Source organism: Aquarana catesbeiana, linkage group LG02 (assembly GCF_042186555.1).
Source record: "Aquarana catesbeiana isolate 2022-GZ linkage group LG02, ASM4218655v1, whole genome shotgun sequence".
Classification (NCBI taxonomy): Eukaryota; Metazoa; Chordata; class Amphibia; order Anura; family Ranidae; genus Aquarana; species Aquarana catesbeiana.
The window spans coordinates 787,803,495-787,809,708 of record NC_133325.1 but is presented as its reverse complement, the minus strand read 5'-3'; positions in this window follow the sequence as shown (position 1 = coordinate 787,809,708).

Sequence of the window (6,214 nt, the reverse complement as noted above, 5' to 3'; positions counted from 1 at the left end):
AGATTTCACCTCACTTTCTGTCCCAATGACAAATGTTTTTTGAAAATTTTTTTTTTTGTAAAACAAGGATTGGTGATAAAGCATCAGTGGAAAGGAGAAATGTTTTTCCCATATTTAACTATTACAGGAGAGAATTTCCCTTCCTAGGGGTTGATTTAATCTCACTTCCTGTTGTCCTTCTGTTTGCAGGTAGGAGTCGTTTGTAAGTTGGATGTTTGAAAGTAGGGGCCTGCCCTATATACTCAGCAGAAATTGGGGCCTTAGGTGTTGCCACAACACTGTAAGCCCTCAAAGGGCCCTGCTGTGAAATATTAGATCAAGAATTGTAATTACATGCACCTGTTGCACAGGGGCAGAAACACTGGGCCTTAGCCACTGGTGGTGGCGCCCAGAACCAAAAATATTCTTGCAAGCTATTAGCATGATCATTGAGGAGGCAGAGGATAGTTGCTTAGCATAACAGGATAGTCACTCAGCATCAGCATAGGGAGTCTTGAAGGAATCTGACATTTCAAAAAAAACTATTTGGTTACATCAGCATCAGGTGCCTGGTAGCTGGTGGTGATCCAAGACTGATTCATTTTTATGAAGGTCAGTCGATCAACCGAGTTGGTGGACAGACGCACCCTGTGATTGGTTACAAAGCCTCCAGCAGCACTGAATGTGCATTCTGAAAATGCTGGATGCAGGACAGGCCAGTAGCTCACTTGCATACTGTGCAAGCTCTGGCCAGTGCTCCATCCTCAAGACCCAGTAACCCAGAGGATTTTCGGTGGGAAAGGTGTCCAAGTCAGATCTTGCCCCTAGGTATTCCTGCATCATGTAAAACTGACGCTGGCAATGGTTGCTGGAACCAATCATACCTTGGGGCTGCAGACTAAAAATTGTCTGAACGCATCGGTCAGACGGCCACCTTCTCCACCGTGCCTTCTTTGACTGACCGAAGCCTCAGCAACACATTGTCCAGGAACAGGAGTTTGTAACCTTCCAGTCTCTGGGAACGTGTTGCACAGACCTTTCTGCAAGGCCTCCTGACAATATTTCATCCACTGATCCCTCTGCGACAGCAAGATGAGGTCCACAACCTTACCCTTTTAATGTGGATCAAGGAGGGTTGACAGCCAGTAACGATCCCTCTTCTTGATACCACAAATACAAGGATCCTTTTGCAGGATCAGGGAGGTCATGCAGCATAGGTTTGCTGAGGCATTTGGTCCGGAGTCCTCTGGGTCACTAAGTATGACATGATCTGCAGCCACCTCCTCCCAGCCACGTACAAGTCCATGGGTTTCTTGGGACTGTAAATGATCCCTTAAAGGCTGCTGATGCTGACTGCCAGGCTCCACCTCCATGCTGACACAATCCTCCTCCTCTCTTCCTGTGTGATCGGTGGGCATGCAGGAACATTGTCTGGGTAAAGGGGGGGCCTTGAGAGCTAAGGAAGTCCTCCTTTTCCTGCCCTGTCCATTATTATAAGCAGCATGTGCTCCAACAGGTGGACAAGGGACAGTATCACTGATGCATGCACTGTCACTGCTCACCATCCTCGTGGCCTCCTCAAATAGTGACTGGACAGTGCATGCATCCCTGATCATGGCCCACTGGCGTGGGGAAAAACAAACAAGCTCCCCTGACACTGTCCTGGTGCCATAGTCGCACAGGTACTCATTGATGGCTCTCTGCTGTGTGGGCATGTCACAGATTAGGCGGTTCTTGGGCAGGTTAAATTCCTTTTGGAGGTCAGCCAAGCACTGGCATTATATGACCGGCGGAAATGCGCACAGGCTTTCCTGGCCTGCCTCAGGACATCCTGTAAGCCCGGGTACCTGCCCAAGAACCGCTGCATCACCAAGTTAAGGATGTGAGCCAAACAGGGCACATGGGTCAGTTGTCCCTGTCGGAGGGCAGAGAGGAGGTTGGTGCCATTGTCGCAAACCACCATTCCTGGCTTAAGCTGGTGTGGTGTCAACCACCTCTGAACCTGCCCCTGCAGAGCTGACAGAATCTCTGCCTCAGTGTGGCTCCTGTCCCCCCAAGCACACCAGCTCAAGCACCGCATGGCATCTTTTGGCCTGTGTACTTGCGTAGACCCTTGAACGCCTACGGAGCACAGGAAGAGGCCATGGTGGAAGAAGAGGAGAGGTGTGGAAGAATCACCAGTAGTAGCATTTTGGTGGCGGAACAACCTCCAACATTACTGCACCTTGTCCTGCATCTGTCCCAGTTGCCAGCAGGGTCACCCAATGTGCCGTGAAACTTAGGTAACGTCCATGCCTGCTGGATCATGAGTCAGCGGTAATATGCACCTGACCGCCCTGTCCAGCGAGGCCAAGACATTGCCTTCCACATGCCGGTAGAGAGCCGGAATCGCCTTCCGTGAGAAAAAGTTGCGTTTGGGAACCTGCCGCGGAGGAACTGCACATTCCACAAACTCACGGAAGGGGGCAGTCTAAAAGGCAGCAGTTGAAGTGCTCGCAATTTTGCCAAGCTAGCATTCAACCGCTGGGCATGTGGATGGCTGGGAGCGAACTTCTTTCTATGGTGCAGCAGCTGGGGAAAGGAAATTCTGCCTGCTACAATCTGACATTGGTGTACTGATGGCAGATTGCACACAAGTACTTGGCTGTGACACACCTAATTCTACACCTTCATTCCTCTCAGTGCAGGTCTCAGAGGACTGAAGGTATAGTGTGGTTGGAGATCCCAGCTGATGAGGAGCAAGGAGAGGTCCTCTTTGGTGTGGGTCTTTTAGGTACGCAGGTCAACATATGTTTGGTCAAGCATGTGGTGCCCGAGCGGGAGATGTTTTGGCCACGCGAGATACACTTGAGACATATGTTGCAAATAGCAGTGGTGGGATCTGATGCACTCATCTCAAAAAAGGCCCACACCAAAGAACTTTTGGAATAACGTGCAGAGACCGCAGCGCCCTGCACATGCGGAGCTCTGTGGTGTGATGCAGTCAGTGTGCTACCCTTAAGCTGGCCCCTGGAGGGCATCCTGCCTCTTTGGTGATGTGCCTCCTCCTCTCTCCTATCAGGCACCACATGGAGTGACCTCATCATCACCTCCCTCCTCATCACTGGAGCAAACCTGGCAGTATGCTGCAGCAGGGGGAACATGACTGCCAGATTGCTGTTCTTCTTGGGCACCCTCTCTGTCTGGGCTCATGTTACTGCCTTCCTCTAGCTGAGTACCATCATCAGAGCCTTCAAAACGCTGGGCATCCTGGAGCATGTACCTAACACTGTGGTCAAACAGTTAGGAGGACTCCTCAGGAGGACATTGTGGGGCTAGGGAAGGAGAGACTGATGCCATTGAGCCGAGGGAAGAGGCCCCATTGGCAGCTGCTTTGCCAGACAAAGTTCCCTGAGCCTGGGTGAGAGAGGATGAGGATGGCTTGGTCATCCACTCGACCAAGTCTTGCGCATGTTGCAGCTCAACATGGCCAGCTGCCGAAAAAAATGCCAAGCGTGTCCCACGGCCACGTGCTGATGATGCACCGTGTCCACAGCCAGCACTGTTGTCTCTAGACACAGAGCGTGCTTGCCCTCTTTTATTGGCTTGTGACTGTCTCTCCTTGTTGGCCTTCCAGACATACTATTGGCCTACAGTGAGATGTAGCTGCACAAAATTGGGATGTGTGTATATATACCAATTATACTGCAGCTAGCAGAATCAACTGCCTGCCTGTAGTATTATTAGTATGAGAACATCTGCACTTGTCTTCAGGTAGCTATACTGTAGGTACAACTGTGCAGGGTACACAGTACACTAACTGGAAATACTTCAAGAGCCTGCCTGTGCTATTAATAGGATCAGAAGAAGCACACAAGCACCTGGCTTCAGGTAGCTATACTGTAGGCGCAACTGTGCAGGGTACACTAACTAGAAATACTGTAGAAACGCCTGCCTGTCAGTATATTAGGAAGAGAATAACAGGAACTGATCTAGCTAAACTGAGTACAGTGTGTGTGTATATACATACACACACACACACGACCTGGGATGCATATATGTACACAATACACTGTAAGTTCAGCTAACTGACTTGACCTGCCTACTCTAACTTAAATCAAATGACCCTGTCTCTCTCTAAACCGCAACACACTACACAGGGCCGACATGCAGGCGGCCTTATATAGTGTGGGGCGTGTACTAAACCCCCTGAGCCATAATTGGCCAAAGCCTCCCTGGCTTTGGCCAATTACGGCTCTCTGTACACATGGCGCTGTGATTGGCCAAGCATGCGGTTCATAGTGCATGCTTGGCCAATCATCAGCCAGCAATGCCGCAGTGAATTATGGGCTGTGACACGCCGCTCAAATTTGGCGCGAACGGCCCATATCGTTTGTAATTCGGCGAACGACTGAACACAGGATGTTCGAGTCGAACATGAAGTTCATCCCTAGTCCTAACGCTTATTGTACAAATGTCAGTCGGCTCCAGTGTTCTCTGCAGTGACCGAGCTGTCACCAACAGCTCTCCCTCACTGTTAATGAGTGGGAGCAGGTGGGTGGGGCTTATGATCATGTGACTGTTGCAGCACCTTAAAGGGCCAGCAGGAGCCTGCAAAAAGGGTTTAAAATTATATTAAACCCAAAACCAATTAGCTGTGGTAGCTGCATTAGTCGTTCCCTTTTTTGGGTGCACCTGGTGATCTGAACACTAACGCACCTCAATTAGTGAGACACAACTCTGGATGAATGAGAACAGGAGGCACAGCAGACAGCAGAATTTTCAATATGGGGGAAGAGAAGTGTTAGATTTACTAGCAGATTTAGCTACACTAAGAAAATGAAGCATTTTAGTCTTTTACATGTTTAATGAAGCAATTTTTGTAAATGTATATATTTGTGCCTTTAAAATCCCTGCGACCTATTTCTTTTGTTTTATAACAAAATGCAGTCAAACTCCAACTCACACTGCAGTTACACAAACAGTTGCAACATTTTTTTTTTCTTTCGGGATAAAGGTTTTACATGACTAAATAAAAGCTGATCATCATAAACACCCCTGTCGGTGGTAAATGGTTTGTCTCAATACTCAAACCTATACATCTGCAGAACAACTTGTTCTGCTGAAAAACAAGTGACTTACTGGCCAGATCACCAGATGAAAATAAAGGAAAGAGCCTAAAAAAGAAAACAAATGCAGCCATCATGTCTAGGAATTAGTAAGCTGCAATGTTTGCTTTTGGTTTAATACCGCTTCAAAGGTCCTGAAAATAGCTAAAAATCTGATCTGCCAGAAATGCGCTTAGCTGACAACGTACAACAATTTTGTGTACTGAGGTCTCCTGACTTTAAACCTGAACACTACATTGATAAATGTGCTAGACATGTGCACTGCCGAAAAATGTGTTTTGTTTGTGTTTGTTTTTTTTTGTTTTTTTTTTTTCCCCCTTTTTTGGATCATTTGTTATGATCAAAATTCGTAAATTTGAAAATCCGAAAATAAGAAAAAATTCTAAATAGCTAACTATTAATAACTATTAAATTATAGGTATTGGAATTTCCTTTCAAATTTGGCTGTTAGTGAACGTATCGAATACGAATTTATCCGAAGTTACGAATTATCCGAAAATAACGAAATGCCGCATCTAAACAAATGGAACGGAACAAGTTAATAATAATACATTTTTAAAATTATTTATTAATAATTTGTTACGTTCCATTTGTTTAGATACGGCATTCGTTATTTTGGTCATTTGTATTTGTTACGTTCACTAACAGCCACATTTGAAAGGAAATTATCAATACCTATAATTTAATTAAATTATTATTATTTAGTTATTTCAGATTTTTGAATTTTTGGGTTTTTGGATTTTTGTTCTTTTGAATTTTCATTCTTATTTCCAGATTTTTGAATTTCCAATCTTCCGAATTTATAAATTTTTGATTATCAAGATTTTCTCATTTTATTTTTCCTAATTTTCGAATTTATGAACTTCTCGAATTTTCAAATTTACTAATTTTTAAGTCTACAAATTTATCAAATTTTTCCAAATATTAGTAAACGGGTTTTCGGTTTTCCGAAATAACGAATTTGTCGAAATTTGTTAAACTAATTCATAACGAAGCGAATTTCACATGTCTAAATTGTGCTTACAGTGGAACTTTGGATTACGAGCATACTCCATTCCAGGAGAATGCTTGTAATGCAAAGCACTCGCATATCAAAGCGAGTTCCCCCATAGAAGTCAATGGTAACG